Below are 12,476 nucleotides of genomic sequence, written 5' to 3'. Positions count from 1 at the left end.
ACCAGATGATCTCTAAAGAGTCTCAGCATTCTGAGACTCTCGTCTCAAATTTATACTGTTAGAGTTGTAGATTTGGGTTAAGCTCATGCTCACCTGGTCCCTTTCAGATTAGAAACAGGACCTATTCCTGTTCTAAGAGGATGAACTCAAGTGATGGCCTGTTCATAACAGCTTCATGGGAACTATAGTATCCATAATGCTAGAGCTGATGGGGGTGTCTGAGGTTGGGAGAACCCAGTTCAGGCAGGGGAAACCCAGACCATCACTGAAGTGGAGGAATCTCCATAGTCACTGGCCAGTTTACTTGAGATGTGTCACTTAAATTCTGTGAGATTCCATTTCCTTATCTCTGAATAAGGCAATGAATACATGTGTTGTAAGGGTGTTTGTTGTAAGGAGTGAAACAGACTACGTGGAGCAGACACTGTACACGAGTCTGTCCAACTGAAGATGCTCAGTGAGTTGGGAGTGGGGGGGGGATGTTCCTTACCCCTCACTTCCAGGATAACAAACATGCAGAAAAGGGAGGTAGAGTGTTTCCAAAGATAAGCTCCTCTTACTTTGCAGTTTAACTGGAGGAGGAAATGGCAGCCCACTCGGGTATCCTTGCCTGAAAAATCCCAAGGACAGAGGAGCCTGGTGGGCTACAGTCCATGGGGTCACAAAGAGTTGGACACAACTGAACACGCACTTCACAGGTTTGCTAAGGGCCACCTCTTAGTGATCATCATTTATTTCTCTGTCTCTTAGAAAGTAATAATATATATATATATATATATATAATTACTATTGGGACTATGGAAACACACAGAGCATTAAATACCTTTCAAAACATGGATCTCAAGTTCATTGATAAGTTACCTTCTTAGATATGAAATGTCAACATTCCACAACACAAAGTTTTAAACTCTTTTTTTGTCAGATAAATAGGCCAAAATTGCTGTGAAGAAATAGTGTTGCTTAGGGTTAGTGACCGTGGATTCCACGATTATGGCACCACATGTACAGGAGACAGTGACTTCCTATGCAGCGTATGTCTGTGTACATGCGGTGCTTCTGAGAAGCTTCATGAAGAATTTTCTGTCTTTGCTTTAAAAAAATGTTCACTGTCTTGGAGCTTTTATGTTACAAACAGCCAGGTGTCATGTTGTGGGTAAAACTAATAAAGCGAGTTGAGGATTCTTTTCAAAAGGGAGAAGCAGCCTTAGACTCAACTGAAGTTGTTCTTCAGTCCCTTAAAGCATACATGTGTGATTATGAATGGTACTTTCTAGAAGTTAAAGACAAGTTTCCCAAGATAGCTCAAACTTCTGACAGTTCAGAATGCCCATGGAAAGTGTTTTCTGTAGTCAGGATGGCAATGGACTTCATTTTCATGTCTGGTTTCCCCATCTCTACTCACTTTGAAGTAGGGTTGAAGCAAGGGGATTCCTGAGCTTTGGAATGTAGAAGAAGAAGATGCTAGGATGGTAGCTATTGAACAAAAGACTTCTGTAGTTTGAGAGCTGTATCCTAGTTTCCATTGCTGTTGCCTTAGTTCTTTGTGGGAGTCACTGCTTTATTGTCTCACGTGATTGAGATATGCCCGTTACTAAATATTGTAAGTTCTGTGAGGGCGTGGACCATGCTTTAATACTCCTCTTAGGGTGTTAGGAATAGAGTATAAACAGCGTGAACTTGGCATGAAACAGCCTGACTTCCCAGCCTAATGCTGTCACTTCCCAGCTATGTAACCTTGAGCTTCCCATTGACCTAACAGTCACAGGAGTTGGCATTTGCTGAATGCTGCCCCTGTTCCAAACACGATTCTAAGCAGGCTGCATAGGTTATCTCATTTAATCCTTACAACGACTCCCCCACGTGGGTATTATCATCACTATTTACAGAGGAGCACGCTTTGAGGATCAGGGGCCGTAAGCCACTCAGTGCTCGGACTCTGAGGTGCAATTTTCTTATCGGTACAATTAGGAAAATAATCCTTGATCTCCCAGGCTTACAGAGTTGTGAGGGTATTTCACCCTCACAACTATGGGTCTTCAAAGGTGCACTGAGCCACAGAGCTCTCTGCACCATTGTTAAGGCTGATTGTCACAGCAGGGGCCTCCTAAGAGCTCAGATACAGTTGGGCCTGATATATTAACAGCACCAGGTCTGTGAGAGGAAGGAAGTTCACTCTCTATAAAATGCTTTTATAGAATGCATTTTTCTTATTTTTAGATTGTGTTTATTTTTTAAATTGAAATATAGTTGATTTATAATGTGTTAGTTTCAGATGTACTTCAACGTGATTCAGTTATGCATATATATATTTGTATATATATATATATATATTTTCAGATTGTTTTTCCCTATAGGTTATTACAAAATAGTTTTCTCTTTCTGTAAATGGCTTTATGGAGATACAATTCATGTACCATACATTCACTCATTTAACATGTACAAGTCAGTGTTTTTAGTATATTTACAAGTTATGCAGTCATCACTGTAATCTAATTTTAGAGCATTTTCACCCTCTCAAGAAGATACCCTGTACCCATTAGAGTGATTCCTCATCTCTCTTTATCCCAAGACAAGCACTAATTCATTTTCTGTAACTCCATATTTTCCCATTCTGAACATTTCATATAAATTCCATATATTTATATGAAATAACATTTCATATAAATTCCATATATTTATATGAAATAACATTTCATATAAATTCCATATATTCTAGAATCATACAGTATATGGTCTTTTGTGACTGGGATTTTTTTTTTTTTACTTTTTATTTTATTTTGGGGTAGAGCTGGTTAACAATGCTGTGATAGTTTCAGGTGGACAGTGAAGGGACTCAGCCATGAATATATTAATACATGTATCCATTTTCCTCCAAACTCCCCTCCCATCCAGGTTGCCACATAACATTGAGCGGAGTTCCCTGTGCTATACAGTAGGTCTTTGTTTATCTATTTTATATATAATAATGTGTATGTTGGGCTTCCCCGGTGGCTCAGAGGTTAAAGTGTCTGCCTGCAATAAGGGAGCCTGGGTTTGATCTCTCCATCGGGAAGATCCCCTGGAGAAGGAAATGGCAACCCACTCCAGTATTCTTGCCTGGAGAAGCCCACTGTTGGAGGAGCCTGATGGGCTACAGTCCACAGGGTTGCAAAGAGTCGGACACGACTGAGCGACTTCACTTCAATGTGTATGTATTATTCTCAAACTCCTAATTACTCCGCCCTTCCTCCTGTGGTAACCATAAGTTTGTTTTCTGTGTCTGTGAGTCTGTTCCGTTTTGTACGTGAGTTCATTTGTATCCCTTTTTTAGATTCCACATGTAAGTGACATCATATGATATTTTTCTTAGAATGTGTTAAGAAAACCGCACTTCCTTCCCCTAGGCTTTGGTAGTTTTATTATGATGCCGTATCTTTCAAGGGTAACTGGCTTGTTGTCAGTACCAAGACTCAACCAGGCTGGACCAGCAGAAGGCTGATCAGGCCATGGAACTGAGTCCTGCTGGTGAAGGGGGCATGGAGAGCATGGTTCACAGAGAGAGGAGGCTGCCCGAGGGGTGTTTCTGTGTAAACAAGGAAGGCTGAAGGTCAAAGACAAGGTCGACGAAGGCATAGGCATGCTGTGGAGGGCAGAAAGTCATCACCAGGTTTACATCACGTTTACGTCAAGTGTGAGTGACAAGTGGAACTTGGCATCTGCTCTAAAAAGCTAGAGATATTTCCCAGTGTCTGCTGGAGCCTGTCCACTCAGAGGAAAACCAGGGACCCTCTGCCTTGAGTGTTCAAAGTAATTCCTTTTTTTCAGATGTGTGTGTGTGTGTGTGTGTGCTCAGTCAAGTGTGACTCTTTGCTGGACTGTAGCCTGCCAGGCTTCTCTGCCCATGGAATTTCCCAGGCAAGAATATTGGAGTGGGATGCCATTTCCTGGCTCCAGGGGATCTTCCCGACCCAGAAATCAAACCCACATCTCTTGTATCTCCTGCATTGGCAGGCAGCTTCTTTACCACTGTGCCACCTGGGAACCCCCTCGGACATATGTGCTTTCTATAAAATTCTCGGAAGACACAGAATGGTATCAGTTTGGTTCAGTTCAGTTGCTCAGTTTCCGACTCTTTGTGACCCCATGAACCACAGCATGCCAGGCCTCCCTGTCCATCACCAACTGCCAGAGTCTACCCAAACCCATGTCCATTCAGTCGGTGAAGCCATCCAACCATCTCATCCTCTGTCGTCCCCTTGTCTTCCTGCCCTCAATCCCTTCCAGAATCAGGGTCTTTTCCAATGAGTCAGCTCTTCGCATGAGGTGGCCAAAGTATTGGAGTTTCAGCTTTAGCATCAGTCCTTCCAGTGAATATTCAGGACTGATTTCCTTTAGGATGGACTGGTTGGATCTCCTTGCAGTCCAAGGGACTCTCAAGAGTCTTCTCCAACACCACAGTTCAAAAGCCTTAATTCTTCTGAACTCAGCTTTCTTCATAGTCCAACTCTCACATCCATACATGATCACTGGAAAAACCATAGCCTTAACTAGACAAACCTTTGTGGACAAAGTAATGTCTCTGCTCTTTAATATGCTATATAAACATGTATGTTGGTCATAACTTTCCTTTCAAGGAGTAAACGTCTTTTAATTTCATGGCTCCAGTCACCATCTGCAGTGATTTTAGAGCCCCCCAAAATAAAGTCAGCTACTGTTTCCACTGTTTCCCCATCTATTTGCCATGAAGTGATGGGACCAGATGCCATGATCTTAGTTTTCTGAATGTTGAGCTTTAAGCCAACTTTTTCACTCTCCTCTTTCACTTTCATCAAGAGGCTCTTTACTTCTTCTTCACTTTCTGCCTTAAGGGTGGTGTCATCTGCATATCTGAGGTTACTGATATTTCTCCTGCAATCTTTGTTCCAGCTTGTGCTACTTCCAGTCCAGCATTTCTCATGATGTACTCTGCATATATGTTAAATAAGCAGGGTGACAATATACAGCCTTGACGTACTCCTTTTCCTATTTGGAACCAGTCTGTTGTTCCATGTCCAGTTCTGTTGCTTCCTGACCTGCATACAGGTTTCTCAAGAGGCAGGTCAGGTGGTCTGGTATTCCTGTCTCTTTCAGAATTTTCCACAGTTTATTGTGATCCACACAGTCAAAGGCTTTGGCATAATCAATAAAGCAGAAATAGATGTTTTTCTGGAACTCTCTTGCTCTTTCCATGATCCAGCAGATGTTGGCAAGTTGATCTCTGGTTCCTCTGCCTTTTCTAAAACCAGCTTGAACATCTGGAAGTTCACGGTTCACGTATTGCTGAAGCCTGGCTTGGAGAATTTTGAGCATGACTTTACTAGCGTGTGAGATGAGTGCAGTTGTGCGGTACTTTGAGCATTCTTTGGCATTGCCTTTCTTTGGGATTGGAATGAAAACTGACCTTTCCCAGTCCCGTGGCCATTGCTGAGTTTTCCAAATTTGCTGTCATATTGAGTCCAGCACTTTCACAGCATCATCTTTTAGGATTTGAAATAGCTCAACTGGAATTCCATCACCTCCACTAGCTTTGTTCATAGTGATGCTTTCTAAGGTCCACTTGACTTCACATTCCAGGTTGTCTGGCTCTAGGTGAGTGATCACACCATCGTGATGATCTGGGTCGGGAAGATCTTTTTTGTGCAGTTCTTCTGTGTATTCTTGCCACCTCTTCTTAATATCTTCTGCTTCTGTTAGGTCCACACCATTTCTGTCCTTTATTGAGCCCATCTTTGCATGAAATGTTCCCTTGGTATCTCTAATTTTCTTGAAGAGATCTCTCGTCTTTCACATTCTGTTGTTTTCCTCTGTTTTTTTGCACTGATCGCTGACAAAGGCTTTCTTATCTCTCCTTGCTATTTTTGGAACTCTGCATTCAAATGGTATAGCAAGAGAAAATTAAAATCACACGTATTACCATGAGCAAATGATCATTACTACTCACATTTTGGTGAATTTCTTTTCAGTCTTTGTGATAGACATGTTTTTGTGAAGTCGAGTTCATACAGTACATAGAGTTTTTCATCCTGTACATTTCATCACACATTTTAAATAACTTTTCACGTCAACAGTGAGCACTGTTTTCAGTAGCTGCACAACAATCCCATGGGTGACATCACCAAATCTATTTACTTTCTTCCCTGTAACATTTAGGTGGTTCCCAGTTATGCAAAATGTCATAAATAATACTTCGGTGAACATTTCTGATCGTCATTTATTTCTGTATTTTGGATCATTTGCTCAAGCTAGAGGGTTAGAAGTAGAATTATTGGCTCAAATAGATGGACCTTCTTAAGGCTTTCTCTGTATTTTGACGTTTCTTTTCATTGTTTTTCCAGGAGGTTGTACTAGGTATCTGTCCCCCAAGCAATGCATGAGAATTCAGTTCTCACCTCTGCCCTGCTTGTCAGCACTCTTTCTGTTGAAGATAAGGGATGGCTGGTATTTGTGCTCTCCAAAGATGACCCCCTCCTGCTTAACCAGGACTTCAAAGAGGTTAGACTTTCTTTGTGGGAGTCAAGGATGGTGGGTCAACATCTGGTAGATTTCACTTGCTTGAGTGTTTGTAGGTGTGTTGACTTGAATGGATTTCTTTCTTTCCTGGTGGTTCTGTCAATCAAGGGCCTGGCATATGGATATGTGTGTGTGTGTGTCTTGTGGGACCACTAAAGTTGACTTAAACTAAGTATAATGAAGCAACCTCTGCTTAAGTGGAAACTAGTTCAGTCTGCCTTTCGAATCCTGAAAAATTAACAGTAAATCAGTTCAGTTCAGTTGCTCAGTCATGTCCTACTCTTTGCGACCCCATGGACTGCAGCACCCCAAGCCTCCCTGTCCATCACCAACTCCTGGAGTTTACTCAAACTCACGTGCATTGAGTCAGTGATGCCATCCAACCATCTCTTCATCTGTTGTCCCCTTCTCCTCCTGCCCTCAATCTTTCCCAGCGTCAGGGTCTTTTCCAATGAATCAGCTCTTCCATCAGGTGGCCAAAGTATTGGAGTTTGAGCTTTAGCATCAGTCCTTCCAATGAATATTCAGGACTGATTACTTCACGATGGACTGGCTGAATCTCCTTGCTCTCCAAGGGACTCTCAAGAGTCTTCTCCAACACCACAGTTCAAAAGCATTAATTCTTTGGTGTTCAGCTTTCTTTATAGTCCAACTCTCACATCGATACATGACTATTGGAAAAACCATAGCCTTGACTAGATGGACCTTTGTTGGTAAAATAATGTCTCTGATTTTTAATATGCTGTCTAGGTTGGTCATAACTTTTCTTCCAGGGAGCAAGTGTCTTTTAGTTTCATGGCTGCAGTCACCATCTGCAGTTATTTTGGAGCCCCCAAAATAAAGTCAATCACTGTTTCCACTGTTTCCCCATCTATTTTCCATGAAGTGATGGGATCAGATGCCATGATCTTAGTTTTATAATTGTTGAATTTTAAGTCAACTTTTTCACTGTCCTCTTTCACTTTCATCAAGAGGCTCTTTAGTTTTTCTTCCCTTTCTGCCATAAGTGTGGTGTCATCTGCATATCTGAGGTTATTGATATTTCTCCCAGCAATCTTGGTTCCAGCTTGTGCTTCATCCAGTCCAGCATTTCTCATGATGTACTCTGCATATACGTTAAATAAGCAGGGTGACAATATACAGCCTTGACGTACTCCTTTCCTGATTTGGAACCAGGCTGTTGTTCCATGTCCAGTTCTAACTGTTGCTTCCTGACCTGCATACAGATTTCTCAGGAGGCAGGTCGGGTGGTCTGGTGTTCCCATCTCTTTCAGAATTTTTCAGTTTGTTGTGATCTACAGTAAATAGACATGCTTATTTGCATTAGTTCTGTTGTTGCTTTCATTCATTTTCACTGGTTCCCTTCTACTCTTGGCAGGGCCTTTGGGGCAAGCTCCAGACAGGTGTTTTGTTGTTTTTTTTTTTTTTCCTATTTCCATGTAATGAGATACTGCTGCTGCTGCTGCTAAGTCACTTTAGTCGTGTCCCGACTCTGTGCAACCCCATACACAGCAGCCCATCAGGCTCCGCCGTCCCTGGGATTCTCCAAACTAGAATACTTGAGTGGGTTGCCATTTCCTTCTCCAATGAGATACTAGGCAGAATAAATCATTTTGAAGAAATAACAAGAGTAATCAGTTGTAATCTCTTAAAAAGTTACTTAAATGGTCATTATGCTAGAATTTTAATTTTATGACTAATCAAATTAAAGTTGCTCTTTACAACCCCATGGACTGTAGCCTACCAGGCTCCCCTGTCCATGGAATTTTTCAGGCAAGATTACTGGAGTGGGTTGCCATTTCCTTCTCCAGGGGATCTTCCTGACCCAGGGATCGAACCCTGGTCTCCCACACTGCAGGCAGACACTTTACCAAAGACTCTGCATTCATTTTAAGGCTTCCATCAGCTCTGCTGATTATATTGACTAATTTATTGAGCTAAACAGTCAATTTGAATTATTTTTCCCCATAACATTATCTGAAAGACAGGCTAAATTAATATAATTTTTTTTTTTTTTTTACTTCTGTAGCTATTCAAGATAAAAGCCAAGAGATGGTATCTGGCCAGGACAAAACAAATTCCAATTTATACTCCTGTTTTGAGGTAATCCTTTGTACTGAAGGAAAGTATTTGATTATAGGTATCATTCTCTGAATTTTTAAATGGAGGAGCGACTGAACTGAACTGAAATACAGATACATTAATGGTAGTTCAAACAAAATTTTATTTGTTCAAGAACAGAGTCTCAGCCTTGACAAGACAAAGTGAAAGCAAAGTGCTAATTCATGAATATGTTAATTTTTTCCTGCTGTGGACATTAATGATATTCATTTTATCTTTTCTGTTATGCAATCAACTATTTATAAAAAGGTTAAATTTTGGTTAGGGAGGATATTCAGCAACTGAGATACCATAAATGTGTTTATTTGGGATTCTTCATTTTCTTATTTTTCTGTTTCTTAGTGATCTCTATTCCACACACAGCTGTTGTTTAGCATTAAACTTCAAAATTTGACAAGGTGACATTTAGGTGAAGCGCTGGATTGAAATATTTGCTTAGTCAAATTTTCAAGGCATACCTTCTGACCTTGTGTCCAAGCACTGCAGCTCACCTGGGGGTTCTTTTTCCTTTTTTTTTTCTTTTTCTGAAGTATAGTTGATTTGCAGCATTGAGTTGTTTTAGGTGTATAGCAAAGTGATTCAGTTATACATACATATATATGTATAAAAATATTCTTTTTCAGATTCTTTTTCATTATGGTTTATTACAAGATACTGAGTATAGTTTCCTGGGATATCCAGTAGGTCTCTGTTATTTTATCTATTTTATGTGTATCCTCAAGGATTCTTGGCTTATAACCTGATTTGCCTCCTAAGATATCATGGTTGGGGAGAGGGGATCTCCTTCTCATTCTGGTTCACAAACAACCACACTGAGACGTCCAGTATCATTCTGGAAGGTCAGGAAAGTTTACCCAGTCCCTGAAGATGATTTGGAAAGGTTGTGCTGGGTGGAGGTGAGCTAAATGATAAACCTGAACAGCCCCCCTCTGCTCCCCTAGGACTAAGTTGCTTGATTCCAGTCTGCAACTACAGCTTTCCATGAAGCTGGAAACTGAGGCCATGGAGACATGAGGATGGCTCTAGGTTATGTGCTGGTGAAATCATTAATAGCTTACAAGGGACGGGAGACAGGCAACGGTGGCATTTTGGGAGAACCCAGCTGCATGGTTTTGCCTGTGGGGCTCTGCTTCTTCAAGGTCATTTTTATTAACCTCAATACCTCCCTGGAGGCCACAGACAAGCACTGAAGGAATGACCCTGTAATGTTCATAAAATGACCTTCATGGTCTCCACCTGTGGGAATATCCACATGGTGTGGTTCCTCATGAGGAACTTTCCAGTTTCTTTAAAATTGTTTTTAAAATCTAATGTTTAACCAAGGCTTTGTCTTGGATGAGAAGGACCAAACAGATACCATGTTTTCAGTACTTCCACTTTTAATTTAACCCCTTCATCCCAGATCAACCATTACGAGACCCTTATGACCACACCTGGCTATTGTCTTACAATTCAAGCCAACGTGTGATACTCTGAGAAGGTTATTTTATCTGAATGAAATCAGAAGTACCTTAGGGGTATCCAATCCTAGGGCTTTATATGGTTGTATAAATTTCAAGGGCATATAAGGAAGAAGATCCAAGAATAATAAAGATTAGAGATGTTTATCTAATTGATATTTGGGGCTATTTTCAGTGTATCTGAGGGCTTGACATGGTGGGTTTCCCAAATGATCATGGCAGCAGCCTTCCTGCTTTGCTCCCACTCCCTGACCCCATCCACCAGGAGCTCTTTTTGGATTACTCTACTTCCAGAGGAGTGATTCCAGATCTTGGCAGAGTCCTCACTTTGACTCAGTTCAGGAACTTTTCCATTTAGAATCTGTCCCTAAATTCTTTTCAGACACCTTCATTGCACTGACCCCAAGGTGTTGAAAAGCTAAAATAATACTTCTTCCTTCCAAAAGAATGGAAAAATTAGATAAACGTAGAGTTATTCTCCCTCCTATCAATAAAAAGGAGCTATATTCAGACAGGTGAACATAAATACTTAGCTAAAGGATAACATTTTTAATATTAAAAAAAGAGAAACTAGTAGTCCTTTGAGGTCATCCAGGTATAAGAACATCTAGTAGACATGGTTCATTATCTGGTCTGGTGAGAGATCACCTCCCAGATAATGGTTTTCTTGGCCAGATGGTTTTTGTTCAGTTTTAATTATTCATTTTGGGGGGTGGCAAGTATTGCCCCCTTGAACTTCAAGTTCTGTTTTTTCCAGTTTCCCTGCATCCCTGAGCCCTCAAAAGAGCCACCACCACTGTTTTAAAAGAAACTTTTTATTTTATATTGGGATATAGCTGATTAACAGTGTTATGATGGTTTCAGCTGGACAGCAGAGGGTCTCATCCACACATGTACATGTATCCATTCTTCCCCAAACTCCCTTTCCATCCGAGCTGGTACGTAATATTGAGCAGAGTTCCCTGTGCTATACACTGGGTCCTTGTTGCATCACTCTTTTTTTGAGTCTGTTTTTGTGGTGCATACACAGTCTAACCTTTGTAGTTCATTCACTCATGTATTGATTGGTTCACTCATTCATCCCTTCTGTGCACTAGGTGTGGTGCTATCCTCTGGGCTGTAGAAGCCAGTAGAACATAGTCCCTGTCTTTAGTGAAGCTTAGAGTTGAAGCTTTAAGCTGTCTTTTTATTTACTTACCTCTCCTCTGGATGGGTAAGTACCCTGAGGGTGAAGACCATCTTGTGACCACCACCACCTGCAGTCATTACAAGGGCTTGCCTATGAGGGCACCCAGTTAGTGATAATATAGACTGATCACTGAATCTATTCTGAATCATTCAGAAGCACGGGATCGAGGATTGAATATCTTCAAATGTTTTAAGAGCCTTTCTCCTCCTGCCACAATCGCTAACTGTAAATATCAGTAACTCCACAAGTTTGACTCCTTTCACCTTGTCTAAAGGCTGCTGCTTCTCAGAATCCTATCCAGTGCCACAGCCGAATTACATACGAAAGCCCGAATGTGAGTGGTAATAGTGGACCGGATCTCTATTGGCAGTCATGGAGGAAAGGCTTCTGCCTCCATCTCAGATTGTTTTGAAATGCATCTGTTTTGGTACAGTGGAGCATTCTTCCCTCTTTTTATGGAGCTTGGAGGTCAAGTAAGGAAGCAGGAATGATTGTGGCTGATCATTGGGCAGCTACAAACCACCAGGCACTGGGCCAAGCAGCTTCCGCATATTATCATCCAGAGTCTTCTCAACACCCTGGTGAGGTAGGTTCCATTTTTGATCCCCGTTTATTTAGGTGAGAAGACTAAGTCTCAGGGAATTCCAGTAACTTGTCTAAGTCCTTACAGGTTAGAAATGATGGAGCCAGGACCCAGCAATGCTCTGTGTCCCCGCCTGCCACTCCTTGACAAAGTGGGATTCATAGGGGCATTTGTGGGAGGAGGACTTAGGTCTTCTGAATGGTAACATTTAAATTGTGTGGGTTTTTTCCAGTGAAAAAATAATCTGAAGTAAGATGACCACCTTATGATGATGCCATGCCATTTTGGTACCTGAATTTTTGCTTTTTATTTACAATCCAGTTGGTGCCAACACTACTTCAGTTGCTGTGAGCTTACAGGAATTTACTGGTGGATTTATTATGTAATTTGCCTTCAGTGAAGGCCCCGTGATCATCCAGTAATGTTTAATGCTGCTGTGAATGAAGCAATGGGGAAGGAGTGTCCTACTGCAAGGTGGTTGGGGGGAACATTCTGAACTCGGAACACCTGCCTTGGAGTTTTCCATACCAGAATCATAATGGGAAAGGGAGGGTTATGTTTAGCAAAACATCATGATCTGAATACTAAGTCACTG

General features: G+C 41.4%; 1 protein-coding gene across 4 annotated transcripts in view; it reads left to right on the top strand.

Moving 5' to 3' along the window:
- RCAN2 (regulator of calcineurin 2) overlaps positions 1-12,476 on the top strand; it is a 302,524-nt gene that overhangs the window by 18,718 nt on the left and 271,330 nt on the right. Inside the window, exon 1 of one of the 4 annotated variants that reach the window (XM_055407204.2) lies at positions 8,558-8,631. The exons of the other annotated variants lie outside the window; for them this stretch is intronic. The gene's annotated coding sequence lies outside the window, so the exon portion shown is untranslated. Of the gene's footprint in view, positions 1-8,557; positions 8,632-12,476 lie in introns of those variants that run through there. 4 annotated transcript variants of the gene reach the window in all.

This window comes from Moschus berezovskii, chromosome 23, assembly GCF_049115385.1.
Source record: "Moschus berezovskii isolate FMDL1 chromosome 23, NW_MosBer_1.0, whole genome shotgun sequence".
Taxonomy (NCBI): domain Eukaryota; kingdom Metazoa; phylum Chordata; class Mammalia; order Artiodactyla; family Moschidae; genus Moschus; species Moschus berezovskii.
This window is presented reverse-complemented; position numbering and strand designations above follow the sequence as displayed.